The sequence below is a fragment of the Oncorhynchus tshawytscha genome, linkage group LG01 (genome assembly GCF_018296145.1).
Source record: "Oncorhynchus tshawytscha isolate Ot180627B linkage group LG01, Otsh_v2.0, whole genome shotgun sequence".
Classification (NCBI taxonomy): domain Eukaryota; kingdom Metazoa; phylum Chordata; class Actinopteri; order Salmoniformes; family Salmonidae; genus Oncorhynchus; species Oncorhynchus tshawytscha.
In genome coordinates, this window is record NC_056429.1 from 44,920,681 (window position 1) to 44,945,089 (window position 24,409).

Consider the following 24,409-nt stretch of genomic DNA (forward strand, 5'->3'; position numbering starts at 1 on the left):
TTGACATATATTTGAGATTTGTATCTAAAAACATGAGAAATAATTTATCAAAGTTGGCATATTCATTACATTTTGTCCTCACCCAGGCCTCCTTTAAGACTCCATAGAGTTTCATCTATAGGTGCTAAAAAGCTAATATTGGTTTCTTAAGAAGCTTTACCACTTGCTCTGTACGATGAGTAGTATTTAGTTTTTTTTTTTAAGTTTTACATTAATTTATGAATATAGAAAAATCAACATTTAGAAAAGGCATTTGTTTAAATATATTGTTTAATATACTATATTCTATAAGCATATTCTATAAGCATATAAGTTCAAGAGTGAGATTTCTGCTACTTTTATAGTTATGATCCCATTTGTAAGCATTCCCAACAGTGTGAATGTGAAAATGGAGTCACCCTCTGCTGGTTATTTGTAGGATGCTATGTTCAACTATATACAGTGCATTCGAAAATTGTTCAGACCCCTTGTTACTTTACAGCCTTATTCTAAAATGGATTAAATTGTTTTTCCCACTCATCAATCTACACAGAATACCAAATAATGACAAAGCAAAAACAGCTTTTACATTATTTTAGCAAATTTATTCAAAACAAAAAACTGAAATATCAAATTTACATAAGTATTCAGAGCCTTTCCTCAGTACTTTTCAGTACTTTGTTGAAGTATCTTTGGCAGTGACTACAGCTTTGAGTCTTCTTGGATATGACGCTACAAGCTTAGCACACCTGTATTTGGGGAGTTTCTCCCATTCTCTGCGGATCAACTCAAGATCTGTCAGGTTGGATGGGGAGCGTTGCTGCACAGCTATTTCCAGGTCTCTCCAGAGATGTTCGATCGATCGGGTTCAAGTTCAGGCTCTGGCTGTGCTACTCAAGGACATTCAGAGACTTGTCCCGAAGCCACTCCTGCGTTGTCTTGGCTGTGTGCTTAGGGTCGTTGTCCTGTTGGTAGGTGAACCTTTGCCCCAGTCTGAGGTCCTGAGCAGGTTTTCAACAAGGATCTCTCTGTACTTTGCCCCGTTCATCTTTCCCTCGATCCTGACTAGTCTCCCAGTCCCTGCCACTGAATAACATCACCACAGCATGATGCTGCAACCACCATGCTTTACCGTAGGGATGGTGCCAGGTTTCCTCCAGACGTGACGCTTGGCATTCAGGCCAAAGGGTTCAATCTTGGTTTCATCAGACCAGAGAATCTTGTTTCTCTGAGTCTCTAGGTGCCTTTTGGCAAACTCCAAGCAGGCTGTCATGAGCCTTTTACTGAGGAGTGACTTCCGTCTGGCCACTCTACCATAAAGGCCTGATTGGTGGAGTGCTGCAGAGATGGTTGTCCTATTGGAAGGTTCTCACATCTCCACAGAGGAACTCTGGAGCTCTGTCACAATCGTGACAATCGTGTTCTTGGTCACCTCCCTGAGCAAGGCCCTTATCCCCCGATTGCTCAGTTTGGCTGGGCAGCCAGCTCTGGGAAGAGTCTTGGTGGTTCCAAACTTCTTCAATTTGAGCATGATGGAGGCCAATGTGTTTTTGAGGACCTTCAATGCTACAGAACATTTGTACCCTTCCCCAGATCTGTGCCTCGACACAATCCTGTCTCGGGAGCTCTACGGACACTTCCTTCGACCTCATGACTTGATTTTTGTTATGATATGGACTGTCAAATGTGGGAACTTTATATAAATATGTGTGTACCTTTCCAAATCATGTCCAATCAATTGAAGTTACCACAGGTGGTCTCCAATCAAGTTGTAGAAACATCTCAAGGATGGTCAATGGAAACAGGATGCACCTGAGCTCAATTTTTATTCTCATAGCAAAGGGTCTGAATACTTATGTACAGTAAACACAATTTCTAAAACCTGTGTTCACTTTGTCATTATGGGGTGTGTGTAGATTAAATAAAAATGTCATCAATCTATTTTAAAATAATGCTGCAATGTAACAAAATGTGGAAAAGGTCAAAGGGTCTAAATAATTTCCAAATTCACACATATACAGTACCAGTCAAATGTGTGGACACACCTACTCATTACATGATAGCATGTAGAATAATAGTGAAGACATCAAAACGATGAAATAACACATATGGAATCATGTAGTAACCAAAGAAAGTGTTAAACAAATCCAAATACACTGCTCAAAAAAATAAAGGGAACACTTAAACAACACAATGTAACTCCAAGTCAATCACACTTCTGTGAAATCAAACTGTCCACTTAGTAAGCAACAGTGATTGACAATAAATTTCACATGCTGTTGTGCAAATGGAATAGACAACAGGTGGAAATTATAGGCAATTAGCAAGACTCCCCCAATAAAGGAGTGGTTCTGCAGGTGGTGACCACAGACCACTTCTCAGTTCCTATGCTTCCTGGCTGATGTTTTGGTCACTTTTGAATGCTGGCGGTGCTTTCACTCTAGTGGTAGCATGAGACGGAGTCTACAACCCACACAAGTGGCTCAGGTAGTGCAGCGCATCCAGAATAGTACATCAATGCGAGCTGTGGCAAGAGGGTTTGCTGTGTCTGTCAGCGTAGTGTCCAGAGCATGGAGGCGCTACCAGGAGACAAGCCAGTACATCAGGAGACGTGGAGGAGGTCGTAGGAGGGCAACAACCTCGCAGCAGGACCGCTACCTCTGCCTTTGTGCAAGGAGGAGCAGGAGTAGCACTGCCAGAGCCCTGCAAAATGACCTCCAGCAGGCCACACATGTGCATGTGTCTGCTCAAACGGTCAGAAACAGACTCCATGAGGGTGGTATGAGGGCCCGACGTCCACAGGTGGGGGTTGTGCTTACAGCCCAACACCGTGCAGGACGTTTGGCATTTGCCAGAGAACACCAAGATTGGCAAATTCGCCACTGGCGCCCTGTGCTCTTCACAGATGAAAGCAGGTTCACACTGAGCACATGTGGCAGAGTCTGCTGTTCTGCTGCCTGCAACATCCTCTAGCATGGCCGGTTTGGCTGTGGGTCAGTCATGGTGTGGGGTGGCATTTCTTTGGGGGGCCGCACAGCCCTCCATGTGCTCGCCAGAGGTAGCCTGACTGACATTAGGTACCGAGATGAGATCCTCAGACCCCTTGTGAGACCATATGCTGGTGCGGTTGGCCCTGGGTTCCTCCTAATGCAAGACAATGCTAGACCTCATGTGGCTGGAGTGTGTCAGCAGTTCCTGCAAGAGGAAGGCATAGATGCTATGGACTGGTCCGCCCATTCCCCAGACCTGAATCCAATTGAGCACATCTGGGACATCATGTCTCGCTCCATCCACCAACGCCACGTTGCACCACAGACTGTCCAGGAGTTGGCAGATGCTTTAGTCCAGGTCTGGGAGGAGATCCCTCAGGAGACCATCCGCCACCTCATCAGGAGCATGCCCAGGCGTTGTAGGGAGGTCATACAGGCACGTGGAGGCCACACACACTACTGAGCCTCATTTTGACTTGTTTTAATGACATTACATCAAAGTTGGATCAGCCTGTAGTGTGGTTTTCCACTTTAATTTTGAGTGTGACTCCAAATCCAGACCTCCATGGGTTGATAAATTTGATTTCCATTGATACATTTTGTGTGATTTTGTTGTCAGCACATTCAACTATGTAAAGCAAAAAAGTATTTAATAAGAATATTTCATTCATTCAGATCTAGGATGTGTTATTTTAGTGTTCCCTTAATTTTTTTGAGTAGTGTATATTTTATATTTGACATTCTTCAAAGTAGCCACCCTTTGCATTGATGACAGCTTTGCACACTCTTGGCAATATTTATATTATTTGGGCTGCAATAAGAGATGCTGTCACGACTTCTGCCGAAGTTGGCTCCCCTGCCTGTTCGTGCGGTGCTCGGCAGTCATCATCACCGTCCTACTAGTCACCACCGATCCCTTTTTCGTTTGTCTGTTTGTTTTGTCTTATTAGTTTCACCTGTGTTCTGTTGTATCGCTTAATGAGCTTCCCTATTTTAAGCACGTGTACCCACTCTTGTTTTGTGCGGAATTGTCTTTATGTTACGTGTGCTCGTTTTAGGTAGAGGTGGATATATTTTCGGAACTTGGCACCCTGTGTTTTTGGGTAGTCACTGTGTTGTTGGGCTTATCATTTTTGTGTGCCAAATTAAAGAGCATTTTTCACAACTGGAACTCTCTGCGCCTGATCCCTTCACCCACCTAGTCCCGCGTGACAGAATCCCGCACCCTGACACATGGAATCAGCAGGAGCAATCACACCTCCTCTCCCATCGATGGAGGAAAGGGTCCTCCATCATACCAGTGTTCTCCACAGGATTGGTTCAGCGATGGATCTAATGATGGAGAGGATGGATCGATGGGAGAGGAGTGGCCTTCCCACCTCATCTCCAGCACCCCCTCCTCCAGCACCTCCTGTCACTGCTACCGCATCCGGCTTCGGGGCTATTCGGCTGGCCCTCCCACGGGAGTATGATGGAACGGCGGCTGGGTGTCAGGGTTGCCTCCTACAACTAGAACTTTAAATGGTGACCGTTCATCCTACTCCCTCCGGAGAGGAGAGCGTGAGCGCCCTCGTCTCCTGTTTGACTGGACGAGCCCTAGAGTGGGCAAACGCAGTGTGGAATGGCCCAGACTCGGCGAGGGATCACTACCCAGAGTTCACCCGCCGATTCCGAGCTGTATTTGACCACCCACCAGAGGGTCGTGCGGCGGGTGAACGGCTGTTCCACCTGCGTCAGGAGACAAGGAGCATGCAGGACTTTGCCCTGGAGTTCAGGACCTTGGCCGCAGGAGCAGGGTGGAACGACAGGGCCTTGATAGACCATTTCCGATGTAGCCTCAGGGAGGACGTCCGCAGGGAGCTAGCGTGTCGGGACACCACCCTCACGCTGGATGAGCTAATCGACATGGCCATCTGTCTTGACAATCTGCTGGCTGCCCGCGGACGTTCGGAACAGGTCCCGTCATTTCCACCTCCCAGCCCTCCTGCTCCTATCCCTATGGAGTTAGGGGGGGGGGCTTCGAGGGGGACCGGAGGAGGAGTTTCCTTCTGCACCAGTTGTGGTCGGCGGGGACACACGGCCGACCGGTGCTGGAGGAACTCGTCTGGAAGTCGGGAGGGCAGGTGGAGCACTACTCGATCACCCAAGGTGAGTCAGCACCAGACTCACCCAGAGCTTCCTGTCGGTCATATGTATGTGTTAACCTCTTTCCCTGGCTTTTCTCCCTCTCTACAGCATAAGGCGCTATTCGATTCAGGCGCAGCTGGGAATTTCATGGATCGGGGGCTCACGTTAAGGCTAGGGATTCCCCTTGTGTCGTTAGACCTACCTTTCCCCATGCACTCCCCAGATAGCCGACCATTAGGGTCAGAGTGGTCAGGGAGGCCACGGTGCCGCTGGACATGGTAACGCAGGGGAGTCATAAGGAGCAGATTAGTCTGTTCCTTATCGATTCATCTGTGTTTCCAGTGGTGTTGGGAATTCCCTGGCTAGCTCAGCACAACCCGATGATTTCCTGGCGACAGGGGGCTCTTAAGGGGTGGTCAGAGGAGTGTTCAGGCAGGTGTATGGGAGTTGCCGTCTGTGCGACTACGGTAGAGAGTCCAGACCAGGTTTCCACCGTGCGCATTCCCTCTGAATATGGCTTGCATTCCCTCTGAATATGGCCGATTTGGCTATCGCCTTCAGTAAAAGGAAGGCGACCCAATTACCGCCCCATCATCGAGGGGACTGTGCGATAGACCTTCTGGAGAACGCTGCACTTCCTAGGAGTCACGTGTACCCATTGTCCCAGGAGGAGACAGTAGCTATGGAGACATGTGTTGCTGAAGCGCTGGGACAGGGGTACATTCGGCCCTCCGCATCACCCGTCTCCTCAAGCTTCTTTTTTTGTGAAGAAGAAGGAGGGAGGTCTGCGTCCGTGCATTGATTATCGAGGCCTAAATTCCATCACAGTGGGGTTTAGTTACCCACTACCTCTCATCGCTACGGTGGTGAAATCATTTGACGGGCGCGCTTCTTCACAAAACTGGACCTGAGGAGTGTGTATAATCTGGTGCGTATCCGGGGAGGAGATGAGTGGAAAACCGCATTTAGTACTACATCTTGCCATTATGAGTACCGCATCATGCCATATGGGTTGAAAAATGCTCCAGCCGTCTTCCAATCATTCGTAGATGAGATTCTCCGAGACCTGCTCGGGTAGGGAGTGGTAGTGTACATCAATGACATCTTGATCTATTCTGCCACACGCGCGGCGCATGTGTCTCTGGTGCGTAAGGTACTTGGGCGACTGCTGGAGCATGACCTGTATTGCAAGGCGGAGAAATGTGTGTTCTTCAAACAGGCCATTTCCTTCCTGGGTTATCGTATTTCCACCTCCGGGGTGGTGATGGAGTGTGACCTCGTTACAGCCGTGCGTAATTGGCCGACTCCGACCACGGTGAAAGAGGTGCAGCGGTTTTTAGGGTTTGCCCCGGGTTTTGGTCAGGTGGCTGCTCCCATTACCTCACTGCTGATGGGAGGACCGGTGCGCTTGCGTTGGTCAGCAGAGGCGGGCAGAGCTTTCAGTCGTCTGAAGGAGCTTTTAGGATGAAGGATGCAGGTAACGCTAATGAACTTAACCTCTGCAGCAGAGGTAACTCTGGGTCTTCCTTTCCTGTGGCATTCCTCATGAGAGCCAGTTTCATCACAGCGCTTGATGTTTTTTGCGACTGCACTAGAAGAAACTTTCAAAGTTCTTGAAATTTTCCGGATTGACTTACCTTCTCGTCTTAAAGTAATGAAGGACTTTAATTTCTCTGCTTATTTGAGCTGTTCTTGCCATAATATGGACGTGATCTTTTACAAATAGGGCTACCTTCTGTATACCACCCCTACCTTATCACAACACAACTGATTGGCTCAAACGCATTAAGAAGTAAAGAAAATCCATAAGTGAACTGTTAATTAACAGATGTGCATTGTTGAAATGCATTCCAGGTGACTACCTCATGAAGCTCGTTGAGAGAATGCCAAAACTGTCCAAAGCTGTAATCAAGGCAAAAGGTGGCTACTTTGAAGAATCTCAAATATAAAATATATTTTGATTTGTTTCATACGTTTTTGGTTACTACATGATACCATATGTGTTATTTCATAGTGTTGATGTCTTCACTATTATTCAACAATGTAGAAAGTAGTAAAAATAAAGAAAAACCCTGGAATGAGTAGGTGTGTCCAAACTTTTGACTGGTACTGTATATATACAGTGCATTTGGAAAGTATTCAGACCCCTTGACTTTTTCCACATTTTGTTATGTTTCAATGTTACAGCCTTATTCTAAAATTGATTACATAAATGTTTTTCCTCATCATTTTACACATAATAACCCATAATGACAAAGTGAAAGCAGGTTTGTTGAAATATTTTGCAAACATATTACAAATAAAACCAGAATACCTTATTTACATAAGCATTCAGACCCTTTGCTATGAGACTCAAAATGTAGATCAGGTGCATTTTGTTTCCATTGATCATCCTTGAGATGTTTATACAACTTCATTGGAGTCCGCCTGTGGTAAATTCAATTGATTGGACATGATTTGGACAGGCACACACCTGTCTATATAAGGTCCCACAGTTGACAGTGCATTTCAGATCAAAAACCAAACCATGAGGTTGAAGGAATTGTCCATAGAGCTCAGAGACAGGATTGTGCCAAGACACAGATCTGGGGAAGGGTACCAAAACATTTCTGCAGCATTGAAAGTCCCCAAGAACACAGTGGCCTCCATCATTCTTAAATGGAAGACTTTTGGAACCACCAAGACTCTTCCTAGAGCTGACCGCCCGACCAAACGGGGAGAAGGGCCTTGGTTAGGGAGTTGACCGAGAACCCAATGGTCACTCTGACAGAGCTCTAGATTTCCTCTGTGGAGATAGGAGAACCTTCCAGAAGGACAACCATCTTTGCAGCACTTCACCAATCAGGCTTTTATGGTAGAGTGGCCAAGTGGAAGTCACTCCTCAGTATAAGGCACATGATAGCCCGCTTTGAGTTTTCCAAAAGGCACCTAAAGACTCTCAGACCATGAGAAACAATATTCTCTGGTCTGATGAAACCAAGATTGAACTTTTGTCCTGAATGCATGAAGCATGGAGGTGAAGCATGGTGTTGGCAGCATCATGCTGTGGGGATGTTTTTCAGAGGCAAGGACTGGGAGACTAGTCAGGGTAGAGGCAAAGATGAACGGAGCAATGTACAGAGAGATCCTTGATGAAAACCTGTTCTAGCACGCTTAGGACCTCAGACTGGGATGAAGATTCAACTTCCAATAGAACAATGAACTGAAGCACACAGCCAAGACAATGCAGGAGTGGCTTCAGGACAAGTCTCTGAATGTCCTTAAACCCAGCCAGAGCTCAAATTTGAACCCTATCTAACATCTCTGGCGAGACCTGAAAATAGCTGTGCAACAACGCTCCCCATCCAACCTGACAGAGCTTGAGAGGATCTGCAGAGAAGGACAGGAGAAACTCCCCAAATACAGGTGTGCCAAGCTTGTAGCGTCATACCCAAGAAGACTCGAGTCTGTAATTGCTGACAAAGGTGCTTCAACAAAGTACTGAGTAAAGGGTCTCAATACTTATGTAAATGTGGTATCAGTTTTTAATTTCTAATAATTTAGCAAAAAAAACAAAAAAACTTTGTGTTATGGGGTGTTTTGTGTAGATTGATGAATGGGAAAAAAATGATTTAATCAATTTTATAATAAGGCTGTAACCTAACAAAGTGTGGAAGTCAAGGGGTCTGAATACTTTCCCAAAGGCACTGTATATAATATTCAACAATATATATAGCATAATTAGTCAAACATTTTATATTTCAATATTCATCATTGAATGTAAAAATATGTCATTGAAATCCAAAATACTATTTATATCACAGAGCAAGGGGTAAAGCTTCCTATGACACCAGTTTTTGCTTTGTAGTAACTACAGATTCTGTGTTCTCCATTCTGGAGTCTTAAAGGAGGCCTTGGCAAGATCAAAATGTCATAAATATGCCAACTTTGATTCATTATTTCTCAATTCAGATTTGAGATACAAATGTGAAATATATGTCAACAATCCTTCCTCCAAAGGATTATTCTACGTATTAAATGTCATGGAAATTACCCAAATTATGTTATTTTTTGTCTGTGTTTTGTGAGTAATCACTAATGTTATGCACAGCGTAAATATCCCTTTGGCTCACTCAGTTGATAAAAATATCAACATTAGGCTATCGGAATGCAGCAGGTTAAATCTCTACTTAGTGGGCTGAATTATGCTCCATGTTCATGAATGGTTAAGAGATTTCTTACATTTTTTAAATAAATTAATAGAATTATGCTACCCAGGTGGTGGCTCTTCAGGGTTGTAACCACAGTGTCAAACTGTAACACAGCCCATAATAAAAGCAACCAGAAGTCCCTTGTACTCCACAGAGGGTGCAGCTGTCCTTTGTAATGTGAAATTCTGAGATGGCACCGATTAAACCAATTTCTTTGGACAATTACTCTGTCCTCAACAATGTACCAACCAAGCAGCCAATCCACTCTTCAGTCTGGATGGCCTGGCCTGTGTTCCTGTGGTGGGTCTTATATGGTCTGGTCTGTGTTCACTGGCACATATCCAGCCTCAGACCACCAACCCCATAATGTTACAGAGGTTGCGCACCTACAACAGCCTCAGACCAACAACCCCATATTGTAGCATCTTCTCCAAGACCAAAAAGTAAACACTTTCCTCTGGATTGGAAGTTTTTTGGTCAAGAGGTAGACTATGTATGGGTGCAGAACGTTGATGTACCACAAAATAAATGATATGTATATTTGTATTGCCACAGCTTGACTAGTACAGTACAGCCACAACCTACTAGTCATTCTGATGTAACATTTGGGTAACACTGCATGCCCAAGACCGAACCCAAAGCTGTCTGACATGCCAGGGAAAACCCCAATCAGATAGTGAACAGGGATCGTATTTAACCACACAACATTGACTACATCTACAGTGGAGACAGCATTTGAATTGAAGGTCAATATAGAATAAAAATGATTATGCAAGAGTCAGTTTCTCATTAAAGGATTAGGATGAATCCACTTGTTCACATTGCTCATTCTCATTTGTAGCTGTGCCTGAGATTCTGATTCACACACACAGCTCTAACTGTCGCCGAGGTAGGCTCTCTGACGATGTGCACCTGTCTCTGAGAACAGCTGACTTTGGCAGAAGTTCAGCTGATGTCTGACAGAGAACCCCCTGCCCCCTCCATACACTCCGTACCCTGAGAAACCCACCTGTCACTAAAGATACCCTGACCTCTACACCAGCCCCATCGCCCTTCAATAGTCTGGGGTAGAGGCAGACCTATGGGATACAGTCAGTAAAGGTTTACTTACGCTGATATTTCAGTAGAGCAATTGTAGTTTTTTTTGGTGTTGTGTTGAAGTTGTTTGTGTCATGCCTCTAATTAGCACTACATCTTATGCTCTTTCATCATGTTCTATAACAATGATCATACGTTGATTACAAGCTTGTAATTGTATAATTTTAGCGTTGTAACATTGTTTTAAATACCGGTATGTAATATGTTATTTTGAAAGGCTTTATGAATGACTACATTCGACTGACCTAGAAACGTTCTTATACACATCCGTTTTCTTTTAATGCGCTGATGCAATAACTTTTAATATTCAGCCACAAATAGCCATTTAAAGTGCAGATGGTTCCAGGAAGTGCAGTAAGTTGATGTACAGGAAGCACCTGTGTTATATCCTCTGCTGATCTGTAACAATGACTTCACACCAACAAGACTCCCACCTGGGTGACCTCTAACCTTATTAGAGGACTTTAAAGTTTAGAGGTTTTCCTATAGACAAATGGTAGAATTCCTCCCCCACTACATTGTAGACGTATGCCAGATCTTACAAAGCCTGGATAGGTATTTAATACATCACATCAGCTACTGTTATGATATGGGGGGGGGGAGGCTTGATAAGCACATCAGGTGCAGGCAAATAAGGTGATCGTCAGTTGATGTCTCAGCTTGCAGAGTCGTGAGGCTTTCGTTTGGGCATGCCTGTTTGTAGTTTTCTGTTTTGTATGCTTATTTTCATCACTATCTGAACAAAGGGACTTCCGAAAATCACGGATTATAAAGGGGAAACCAGCCACTATCCCACCTGGACAAAAATAATACCTATGGTAGAACGCTGTTCATCGATTACAGCTCTGCTTTCAACACCATCGTTGCTGAGGTCTAAAGCCTTGTTCACACTGCAGGCCTTAATGCTCAAATCAGTTTTGTTTTTCAAATCTGTTTTGGAATACAGGCTGTCCAAACAGCATGTTACAAGTGACCAAATCAGATTTGCATGTGTTCAGACAGCAGTCATTTGCTGATAAACCTACGCTAGTCGCTGTAGTAACGACAGGTGTGTGCACAGTGGTCTAGGCTGATTGGTGGTGGTACTCGTGCTTCCTATCACTCAGAAGATCTGTAACAAGCTAAGGTGACAACAGTGCCTGCCATGGACGTTTCCCAGTTGTTTAGAATGTTTCAAATTAGAAGTGTAAGAACCTTTATGGCCTCAAAAGATAAGATGATTCAACTTTCAAAATGAATTCTAACTAGCTAGCTATCTATACTGTAGTTGTTTAGCTTTTTAACCCATTCACTAATTTGTTTGTAAACAATTAACAAGCTAGTTAGCCATCATGGGACCATACTTGTGAACATAAGCAACCGTTTAAATCTAAATGGGTTTTCCAGCACAAAATGCATATCAGCCAATGAAAAGCGTCTATTTACTTGCATGTGACAGAACACCAAATTGTAGCTGGTCCCATCAGATCAAATCAAATTATACTTGTCACATGCCCGGAATACAACAGGTTTAGACCTAACCGTGAAATGCTTACTTACAAGCTCTTAACCAACAATGCAGTTCACAAGAAATAGAGTTTAGATTATTCAGTAAATATTTTCTTAATAAAAAAATAAAAAATAACACAATAAAATAGCAATACAGAGGCTATATACAGGGGGTACCGGTACCGAGTCAAAGTGCGGGGTTACAGGTTAGTCGAGGTAATTTGTACATGTAGGTAGGGGTAAAGTGACTATGCATATAGGTAATAAATAGGGAGTAGCAGCAGTGTAAAAAAAAGGGGTGTGTGAATGTAAATACTCTGGGTGTCCACATGGCACACAATAGCCTTTGCTAACCTCAACAGGTGGTACTGAACATCTTTATCAGCCTATGAAAGATCTTAGACTTTATATCAACCAACCAATGGCATTTCTTAAAATGGGTCAACCCTGGGCATAGAGGGATATTGTAAACCTACAAAATCAAGTTTTTTTGTTCTGTTGGTCTGTAACAAGACGTAGTGTGCAAATATTGCAGTGATGCATCCTTGACTAGGCTACTAGCTACTATTTACGTTAAAGACAATGTTTTTGCATATGGCAAAATCCCATGTTTCTGTTGATCAGTTTCACACACATCCATTTGCTTTTATTGGAAAAAGATAAGAGGACCTTACATGTAAGTTTATAGCACATCATTAAAAAAACTATAGGCCTTATGGGTTTGTCAAACAGTAGTCATGTAGGCCAGTGGTTCCCAACCTTTTTTGGTTACTGTACTACCTACTGAATTTTGCTCTGCCCCGGAACACCCCTGAAGTACCCCCCTCATGTGCATTTTACCAGTAGGCCTATGGTCTTGAGTTTTCTGAAGTCCTAGTACCTCTGGTTTGGAATCACTGATGTTGGCTATGATTGACATCGCTTCACGCTGGCACACACTGCTAAAGCTGTTGACTTGCAATCGATAGTGCACTTTAACCGTGGATTCGAGCCCCCCTCACAGCAAGCTTTTTTGTGTTGATGGAAAAAAAACTGTTCACTGCCGGTCCTTACGCTCGATTCAAAACTCATGTGATTAAGTGGATGATTATAATAATGCATAGCAGTTAGCCTGCATGTAAGTGTAGCCTACATAAGAATATACTAATGAAAGCCAACCGTCTTCCTACATTAAGACCTAGTGGCGCAGTGGTTTAAAGGCACTGCATCACAGCCCGGGCTGTGCCACAACCAGCCGTGGCCGGAGTCCCATAGGACGGCGCACAATTGGCCCAGTGTCGTCCGGGTTAGGGGAGGGTTTGGCCGGTGGAGCTTTACTTGGCTCACCGCGCTCACGCGACTCACGGTGTTTCCTCCGACACATTGGTGCGGCTGGCTTCAGGGTTAAACTGACGAGAGTTAAGGTAAGTGGGTCATGTTTCGGAGGATGCATGACTCCACCTTCACCTCTCCCGAGCCCGTTGGGGAGTTGCAGTGATGAGACAAAATTTTGAGTCCTGCAGATTCACAATAAACTTATTCAATTTTTATCAATTTTTAAGCTATTGGCTGTAGGTTCCCCCTTTCAATACTAAGTGCTTGAACTTGGGCAGAAGCTCACCGGAACTGAAAACTGGCACCTAAAATGTTCTACTGCTTGAGTTCCTGCATCTTTTCGAAAATATTAGCTCAAAGGTATTGTGCAGTTCCTGCACCTAAACATTAACAGTACCGGCACCCAAAATGAGTACCGGCACCTATAGTGCTTTCAGAAAGTTGTTATATACCTCCTTGACTTATTCCACATTTTGTTGTTACAGCCCGAATTAAAAAAATAATTAAACATATTTATTTTCCCCCACCCATCTACACACAATAGCCCATAATGACAGTGAAAACATGTTTAGAATTTTTTGCAAATATATTGAAAATGAAATACAATCTCATTTACATAAGTATTCACACCGCTGTGTCAATACTTTGTAGAAGCACCTTTGGCAGCGATTAGTTTTGAGTCATCTTTGGTATGTCTGTATCAGCTTTGCACATCTGGATTTGGGTATTTTCTCCTGTTCTTCCTTGCAGATTTTCTCAAGCTTAAGCTTAAGTTAGATGCGGAGCGGCAATGAACAGCAATCTTCAAGTCTTTCCACAGATCTTCAAATGGGATTCAAGTCTGGGCTTTGGCTGGGCCACTCAAGGACTTTCACATTGTTGTTCTAATGCCATTCCATTGTTGCTTTGGCTGTATGCTTGGGGTCATTGTCCTGAAGGTAAATCTTCGCCCCACTCTAAGGTCGTTTGCACTCTGAAGCAGGTTCTCATCAAGGATTTGCCTGTATTTGGCTCCATTCATTGTTCCCTCTATCCTTACCAGTCTCTGCCGCTGCCCCATAGCATTATCCTGACACCACCATGCTTCACGGTAGCGATGGTGTTAGATGGGTGATCAGCTGTGCCTCCAGACATAGCGCTTTACATTCAGGGCAAAGAGTACCATTTTTGCCTCATCAGACCACAGACTATCTTGTCTAATGCTCAGTCTAACACGTGCCTTTTTGCCAACTCCAGGTGTGCTGTCATGTGCCTATTTCACAGGAGTGGCTTCAGTCTCGACACTCCCATAAAGCCCATATTGGTGAAGTGCTATAGGGACTTGTCCATCTGGCAGGTTCTCCCATCTCAGCCAAGGAACTGTAGTTCTGTCAGAGTGGTCAATGGGTTAAAATCAAATCAAAGTTTATTTGTCACATGCGCCGAATACAACAGGTGTAGACCTTACAGTGAAATGCTTACTTACAGGCTCTAACCAATGTCCGAGAAAAAAAGGTATGTGTGTGTGTGTGTGTGTGTGTGTGTGTAGGTAAGTAAAGAAATTAAACAATAGCAAAAAGACATTTGAAAAAAGAGTAGCAAGGCTATATACAGACACCTGTTAGTCAGGCATATTGAGGTTGTATGTACATGTAGGTATCGTTAAAGTGATTATGCATATATGATGAACAGAGAGTAGCAGAAGCGTAGAAAGAGGGGTTGGCGGGTGGTGGGACACAATGCAGATAGCCGGTTAGCCAATGTGCAGGAGCACTCGTGGTCGGACCAATTTAGGTAGTATGTACATGAATGTATAGTTAAAGTTACTATGCATATAAGATAAACAGAGAGTAGCAGCAGTGTAAAATAGGGGTTGGGGGGTGGCACACAATGCAAATAGTCCGGGTAACCATTCTTGGTCACCTTCCTGACCAAGGTCCTTCTTGCCCGGTTACTCAGGTTGGACAGCCACCTCTAGGCAGTCTGGGTAGTTCGATATTTGTTCAATTTCCCAATGATGAAGACCACTGTGCTCTTGGAAATTTTCAACACTCCAGAAATGTTTTTTTTACACTTACCTTAATATGCTTCATCACAATTCTATGTTGGAGACTTAAAGACTTAAAGTTCCTTGGACTTCATGGTATAGTTTCTGCTCTGACGTGTGTTGCGGGTTGAGAATCCTTGAGTTGGAACTAAAAGTAAAGGGAATACATTTCTTCTGCTGGGCTAAGTAATATCCGTTCCTATGCAGTCAGACATTTATTATGCAGTAGATGATGCAATTAAAGTCAGGACACAAGAGGGCGCTCTAACTTTGGTGTTGGACTAGGAATCAAGGGACTTCTGAGCTGGCTTCATTATCAAAACAGAGTCACTTGAAAAAGTGAAACATTCTCACATTCTACTGCTCTAAGATATCCATTCTGATGGTAGTAACATTTTGGGGTCTCATCTGACCAGAGTTGTGGATTGTGAAAGAACCACAGCGACAAGCATGTGGAGACCAGAGCAAGCTGCAGAGCTTCAGGGACAGAAGTGTTCGAAGTATAATGGCTCAAGTTAACATGTGTAAAAAGCTAGTGGGGGACATTCAAAACCTATCAGGTTTCAGGTATGGCCCAGGTGCAGACAGTGTCGAATAAACAAAATGGTATTTCTAGTACAGGGGCAGACAAACGACAGATCAAAGGCAGGCAGAGGTCAGTAATCCAGAGAGGGTGCAAAAGGTCCAGAACGGCAGGCAGTCTCAGGATCAGGGCAGGCAGGGGTCAATAATCCATTGAGGTGGGGCAAGGTATAGAACGGCAGACAGGCTCAAGGTCAGGGCAGGCAGAATGGTCAAAACCCGGGAAGGACTTGAAAACAGGAGCATGGGAACAAACGCTGGTAGGTTTCACGAAACAAAACAAACTGGCAACAGACAGAGAACATAAGTATAAATACACAGGGGATAATGGGGAAGATGGGCGACATCTGGAGGGTGTATGGCATGACCAGATACTCGTAGTGACTACTGGCCATGTTGAAGGCAGTCTTCCACTCATCCCTTCCCGTATCTGCATCAGGTGGTAGGCATTCCATAGGTCCAGCTTGGAGAACACGGTGGCCCCCTGGAGCTGCTTGAAGGCCAAGGAGATGAGAGGTAGTGGGTAGCGGTTCTTCACCGTGATGTCGTTGAGACCCCGGTAGTCAATGCACGGGCGCAGGATTCTTGTCCACAAAGATGAACCCTGCAACAAGGGAGTCCTCAATGTAGGTCTACATAACCTTGGTCTCCGGACCCGACAGAGTTCAGTCGCCCCCAGGGAAGTGTGGTGCCTGGGACAAGGTCAATCCCGCAGTCATATGGTTGGTGCGGGGGTAGCGAAGTTGCCCGTGCCTTACTGAACACCTCCCGGAGGTCCTGGTACTCCGCGGGAATGGCGGAGAGGCTCAGGGCATCTTCCAAGCCCCCAGGAAGACATCCCGGGGCAGCTTGTGCTGACTTCAGGCAATGTGCGTGGCACCGGCAGTTCAGTCAATGAGGGGATTGTGTTGCTGGAGCCAAGAGAATCCCAACAACATGGGAACCTGAGGAGACTTAAAGAGCAGTAACTGGATCGTCTAGCACACGTAGGGTGATAGGGGTGGTCTTGTGGGTGACCCGGCCTATAGAGCTCAGGTCCAGTGCTCTAACGTCCATGGGAATGGAGTGGGGCTGAGTGGGGATATCCAGCTCGGAAGCCAGGGTAGCGTCCATAAAGCTCTCATCAGCCCCAGAGTCAATGAGTACCCGGAGAGATTTTGACTGGTTCCTCTACAGCAACATGGCATGAAAAGGGATGCGAGTAAGACGAGAGGAAAAGCTTTCCGTATGGCCCACCAGAGTTCTCGATCCTACCAGTGAGCCTGGTCTTTTAGTGGACAGGTGGAGACGAAATTACCAGTAGTCCCGCAATACAGGCAGCTCTTAGTGTGAAGCCTGTATAGCCTTTCAGCTGGAGACAGCCTAGCTTTGCCTAGTTGCATGGGCTCGGGAAGAGGTGAATCGGTAATATTTAGAGGAACTTGGGTTCTCTCGGAAACGGAACCGTCAGGGACTTCCGGAATACCTCGGAGGAGAGGTGGAATCCTTGGACAGGCAAGTGAAATCAAATCTCCTCTCCTTTCTCTGTTCCCGTAGTCACCCCACGAAGCCGAATGGTCAAGGCGATGAGCGAGTTGAGATCCGTTGGTAGTTCCCAGGCTGCAAGCTCGTCCTTTACTTCCTCTGATACTCTGTGTAGGAACATGTCGAACAGCGCTTCCGGGTTCCAAGCACTCTCAGCTGCCAACGTGCGGAAATCCACCACGAGGTTTGCCACACTATGGGAGTATTGACGTAGCTGGAGCAGCTTGCGAGCAGCCTCTTTCCCGGACAACGGAGATTCAAACACCTTCCAAACCTCCTCCACAAACTCCTCCAGACTGAGGCAGACGGTGGATTGTTGCTCCCACACCGCAGTGGCCCAGGCGAGTGCCCTCCCGGACATCAGCGTTTTGACGTACACTATTCTCGAGTGGTCCAAGGGGTACAAAGAAGGCTGCAGCTCGAAAATGAGGGACCACTGGTAGAAAAAAGCCTGTCAGGTTCCGGAATCTCCAGCGTAGCGGGGTTCTCGGGACACTGGGGTAGGCTGGGAGATTACTGGTGTGATCTGCTGCCCAGTGGGGAATCGGCGGAATTGCTCCAGCAAGGTATCGAACGCCTGGTCATGGCATTCTGTCATGGTATGGAGTCCATCCATAAGACCTTGAAGTAACCCCTTGTGTCTTCCAAGGGTGGCTCCTTGCAGGGAGACAGCATTGTGGAGCTGGTCTGAGTCTGCTGGGTCAGTCATGGCCAATTTGTACTATCAGGTTTCAGCTATGACCCAGATGCAGACAGTGTCGAAGAAACAAAAGGTTTATTTCTAGTACAGGGGCAGGCAAACGACAGGTCAAATGCAGGCAGAGGTCAGGAATCCAGAGTGGGTGCAAAAGGTCCAGAACGGCAGACGGTCTCAGGGTCAGGGCAGGTAGGGGTCAATAATCCAGTGAGTTGGGGCAAGGTATAGAATGGTAGGCAGGCTCAGGGTCAGGGCAGGCAGAACAGTCAAAACCCAGGAAGGACTGGAAAACAGGAGCAAGAACAGACGGGAGCAGGGGAACAAATGCTGGTAGGTTTCACGAAACAAAACGAACTGGCAACAGACAAACAGAGAACACAGGTGTAAATACACAGGAGATAATGGGGAAGATGGGCGACACCTGGAGGGGGGGTGGAGACAAGCACAAAGATAGGTGAAACAGATCAGGGTGTGACAAAAACGGTTGATCCAGCTCAAAGAAGAGCAGTTATACAAACTGGCAGCTGTCCTGAGTGGGAAAATGTTTGTAGAGGCTCCCACTGTCACAGGGGCTAATGAAGCAGAAATGTATGACTGCATTGTGAGATACATGAACAGTAAACAGCTGAGTCAGGGGGAAGATAAGGGCGGTCAGTCAGCTGTCTTTCCCCAGGATCTTGTCACCCAGCTGCTGGGGAACACCCTCGACTACACAACTGCCAGAGAAGAAACGGACTCCATCGCATGGCAATGAACAAGGACAACGGGAGTCAACAGACAACAAACTCTCAGACACACCAACGTGCAGTGGCCATGTGCAGGTTCCATGGCAGCCCTTCTGCCACAATGTGAATTTAAGGTCTTTGGTGGTCAAATAACCAATTCACATGCTGATGTGAGTTACAGTAGCATTTGTAAGCAAATTGATGAGGGACCAAGAGCAAACAAGACCCCACAGCAATTTGCATATAGGCTTATTGGGTTGAAACAGCGCATACAGTGCTGGCCACGAGGGTGCAGACACACTAACATATGACAAACCATTGGCCAAGTGTGTGTTCATTCGCACTGTATATCAAGGGTTCAGTGTCAAACATGCAAACATCAGAAGTGATTTAAAAGCATATGTATCTAATCTTAAGGCCAAAGATGATTTCTTCCTAGATCTAATCACTGAGTCAGCAAGGGAGGATGCAGAAATTCAAAAGTGCATTTGAGGGTCTTACAAACAACGCTCAGTAGCTGCTAATGTATCACACCAAAGTGATGGGGATGAAAGTGCGACAGAACAAAACCCTAACCAAGGTCACTGTCACGGTCGTCCTCCTCTTCATCTGAAGAGGAGAGGCGAGAAGGATCGGAGGACCAAAATGCGGCGTGATATGTGTTCATCATGAATTTTAATAAAGAAAACACTGAAACACTATACAAAAACAGTAAACAAAATAACAACCGTGAAGCTAATGCGAGCTGCGCTGAAACAAGCCATCAACATAGACAATCACCCACAAACAAACAGTGCAACCCAGGCTACCTAAGTATGATTCTCAATCAGAGACAACTAATGACACCTGCCTCTGATTGAGAACCATACTAGGCCGAAACAGAAATCCCAAATCATAGAAAATCAAACATAGACTGCCCACCCAACTCTCGCCCTGACCATACTAAATAAATACAAAACAAAGGAAATAAAGGTCAGAACGTGACAGTCACATACAAGGAGATGTACAGGCAAACAGAGTAGCCATCCAAGAGTTACCTAGTAAAGTCCCAGCCATCGCAAAGAACCTGGAAAAAATTATCAGACCAAAAAGTGAGAGTGGACGGTATGCTGACTATGGTAGAAAACACGGCAGTGTCTCTGAAGGAGAATAAGGGTACATGTAACAACTGTGTGAAACAAGGTGTTACATTTAGATAAATCCGCTTTGGAAGGGCTAGTCACCGAGGAGTGGCTTGACTGCTGAAAGGACAGAGACTGGGGAACTGGAGGAGGTCTCAGGGTGGGGATGACCAGTGACCTCAAACATGGGAATGTCCCCTCCCGGAGGTATTTACTGACCAAACTGGCACTACAAACAATGTCTAGTGACAGAGACTTATTCACACTTTATTCAGAAGATGGACAATACAGTGATGGGCAAAAGACAAAATACATACTGTAGCACAGTTAATTGGGGGGCAAGTGTTTACTCTCATGTGTCATGGATGGAGTGTCATGTGAGGCACATGAGCCGCACAGAGGTCAGCATAGCGGGATTTTTTTTTATAGAGAAGACACTGCCCACCATTTACATTCAACCCATTGACACATTACTTAGAGATAAAGGACACCTCAATGGGGCAGCAGTAAATGGAACCAGGGTACCCTTCAAGGGGTGGATTGAGGTGCTGGTAGATATCCAATAGTACCAAATATGGATGGTTGGCTATAGAACCCTCATACTCAACTCTGGACCTCGAAGCCAGTTCCCCTGTGTTTTTTAATTGTTCCCCTCTAATCAGGGACTGATTAAGACCTGGGACAGCAGGTGGGTGGAATTAATTATCAGGTAGAACAGAAAACCAGCAGGCGCCGGACCTCGTAGGAGAAGAGTTGAATACCCCTTTTATAGAGGTTCCAAAGCTAGTGAGCCAGAGATCTGTTGACTTCCCACTTGTAAGCTTTAATTAATGTTATTAAGGAGCTCATAAAGGAAGGTGGTGAGCCACAACAAAATGGGTTTGACTTGAGTGCTCTTCACGGAGAAGCTATGAATGTGAGGAAGAACACAGCTGACAGTGGTTAACACAGTGAACTCTATGGCCACCAACTGCCATAGAGTTCAACAGACGAGACAGAATTTAGCTACACAGTTAAGTGGGCAAGCTAGGGATGTGAAATGGGCAAGATAGGGATGTGAAATGTAGAGTCAGAGTTCTGGCAAAAGGGGGTGCGTAATGATGTTTGACCCATATGTTATGTCTCATCAACCAGAAAGACTTGATGTCTACCCCAGTATTGTAGAGTTGCCAGCAGGAGAGTCAACATTTGTGAAAATCAAAGTGCAAAATTCATCACAACATGATATCTGGCTTGCATCAAGATCATGTCAAGGCAGTACTGAGTCAGTAGTTGATCGTCCCTGTGCCCGTTTACCTTACCCCTCAGGGAGACCAGAAGGCTACACTCTATACCATGCAGACAGACCCAGCAGCAAGTGATGGCACCAATGACAAATCCAACAGACCCCAAATGCAACGTGTGAAATGGCATCCCCCAGTGAACTTCAGTCATCTAGATGCAAGACAGGAGGAAATAGTGAGACAAATGTTGGAGGAATCAGGTGTGTTTTCTGAGAATGATGGAGATATAGGTTGTGTGCCAGAGTTAAAACTTGAAAGTGAACCTTGTACAGCGAAGTGAAGGAGTATTTGCACATACTACTTGAAAGAGGGTGGATAAGAAAGTCAAAGTCGTCAAACTCATCACCTGTTGTGTCTCAGGATGTGCATTGATTTCAGAGGACTGAACAAGAAAACAATTCCCGACATACACCCACTGCCAAGAATTCAAGACTTGCTGGATAACTTGGGAGGTTTCTCGTGGTTCTCTATTTTTGACCAAGACTCTGCATATCATCAAGGACTTGTTGCAGAAGAGTCAAGACACCTCACAGCATTTAGTACACCATGGGTATGAATGTGGCATTTCCGAGGTGCATGGAAGAGACACTTCAGGGAATTAGAGATGAATGCTGCTCACCCTATCTGGATGATGTGTTGTGTTACTTCAAATAATCTGAAGAGCATGTGGAAGACCTAAGAAAAGTCCTCAAACAGATGCGTGAACATGGAATCAAGCTTAGGCCTGCTAAGTGTGAGCTCTTCAAAAAGGAAGTGAGACACATTGGCCTCATGGTTTCCAGTGAGGCAGTATGTATCTGATCCAAAGGACCTGGAGGCAGTGCAGGTGTTTAAAGAAATATCACCCAGCACAGTGGGAGAGGTGTGGCCTCTTCTCGGATTTCTAGGTTACTATAGGTCCTTCATATAAGATTTCTAGAGACTCTCAAAACCATTGTATGAGCTGCTCCAGACCGACAGAGAAAATACAGTGGAAAGCAAAATGTCCAAAAGAACATCAAAATCCAGAGGATAGCCAAAAACAAAATATTCAGGTCAATTGCCATCAAAGATGCCAATTAGAATGGACAGAAGCCCACCAGGCCATTGTAGACAGGTTAGTGGATGTAGTTACCCATTCCTATCCAAGACGAGGGTCTTGGTGCAGTACTCTACCAGAGGCAGCAGGGAATGCTATGAATTTTAATGTCGTGGAAATTCTACACAGAGACACTCAAAGTCAATCTTCATGAATGGGTCATGTCACCCCCCTCGTATCTTTACTAAGCACAGGCAGGATCCAAGGAGTATTTATGACACTAAGACAATATTAACATTTTCAAAGCTGTCTCTTCACGAGATACAATGTTCCATAATAATAAGTTATGGGTCGAGAACCTTGTCTCCAGCTGAAAATAATACCCAAGAGGATGATCACGGCATCAAGGAAGTGATGAACTTCAAGTTAAAGGGGCGACAGCAAACAGACACAGAGAAAAGGCAACTGTGTGTGAGAGCCAAACACTTATGCATTTGTGGACAAAACTGCAGACTGAGGATGGAATCATTTACAGAAGGGTTGGTGACAGGAAGCAGTTAGTCATCCCTTTAAAAAAAACACTGTTTTGAAACACCTACATAATGACAATGGGGGATGTGGGTGCAGAAAAAAAGTCACTCACCTGGTGAGAGAGCGATTTTACTCTCCATTTATATAACAGGAAGTTGAGGACGATGTCACAAAGAAATGTAGTTGCATCAAGCAGCAAATGTCAAATGCGCCACAGAAAGCTCCAATGGGCAATCTCACAGCAAGTGCTCCCTTTGAGTTGGTCTAAGTGGACTTTTTGCACTTACAACCCCCCTACTAGGTTCTGAGTACATCTTAGTAGTAGTCGATCATTTCACTAGGTTTACACAGGCCTACGCCACTCGCAACAAGTCTGCAGACAGCAGAAGAGAATATCTTCATACCCATCTTCGGATATCCTCAGAGGCTCCACCACGATCAAGGCTGTAAATTTGAAAACAAACTCTTTGGAGCCTTCAGGAGCTGGCACAACACCATATCATCCCCAGGGAAACTCAGTGGAATGGATTAATTGCACCCTTCCCTAAGAAAATAAATCACAATGAAAAGACCACTTGCCTCATATCATACATGCATACAACTGCACTCGTCATGAAGCAACAGACTTCTCACCAGACTTCCTTCTCATTGGCCAGCCACCCTGCCTGCCCATTGACCGGTTGTTTGGACTCAATCAGAGTGATGAACAGGTGTCACCCCCTGTCTAGGCTCAGAACTGGGCCACCAAAATGCAGGAAGCTTACCAAGTTGAATCTGAAAACATTAAAAAGTCCTCAGCTAAAGGCAAAAGACACTACGATCATGGTGCAAAGGCAGTGGCCCTCCAACCTGGAGACCGAGTGAAGAATATGTCAGAGAGAGGAGGGCCGGGTAAGAAGCGGGCCATACGTAGGGTGGTAAGATAAGATTGGGGAAGGACCTGTCTACAAGGTGAAAAGGGAGAATGGTGCTAAGAACATCAGAGCGATCAATCGCAACATGCTGATGTTAGTGAACGACTTAACTGTAGAACATGAGACCTTGGATGAGAGGAAACAGCCTGCTATAAAAAGAACATCAAACACAGAACATGGAGATGGGGATGACACGTCCATGCCTCATACCAAACTCTACCACCCACTCTGCCAGTATTTATGCCTACTTACCAATGTCAGCAGTGTGGCCAATATCGCTACCAGTACCGAAACCTATACAGAACACCAGACATACCCGCTCAGTTATAGACTTAATGAGTAATAGCAGGAGCCACTATTTAAAGAGCAGGAGAGTGTAGCAGATTGAAAATTCTTGAGTTAGAACTAAAAGGGATACTTTTTTTATTTTGCTGGACTGAGTCTATCCATTTCTATGCAGTAGTAGATGCAATTACATTCAAGACACAAGAGGGAGCTCTAACTTTGGTGTTGGACTAGGAATCAAGGGAGTTCTGAGCTGGCTTCATTATTAAAACGAGTAACTTGAAAAAAGTTTAAACAGTCTCATGCACTTTTTCACCACATTTCAGATTACTATCCTACTGCTCTTAGATCTCCATCTGAGGATAGTAACACATGCAGTGTCAACTGTGGGACCTTATAAAAACAGGTGTATTTATTTCTAAATAATGTCCAAGCAATTGAATTGGCCACAGGTAGACTCCAATCAAGTTGTAGTGAGGTCTCAAGGATGATCAAAGTATACTGAATGTACTTGAGC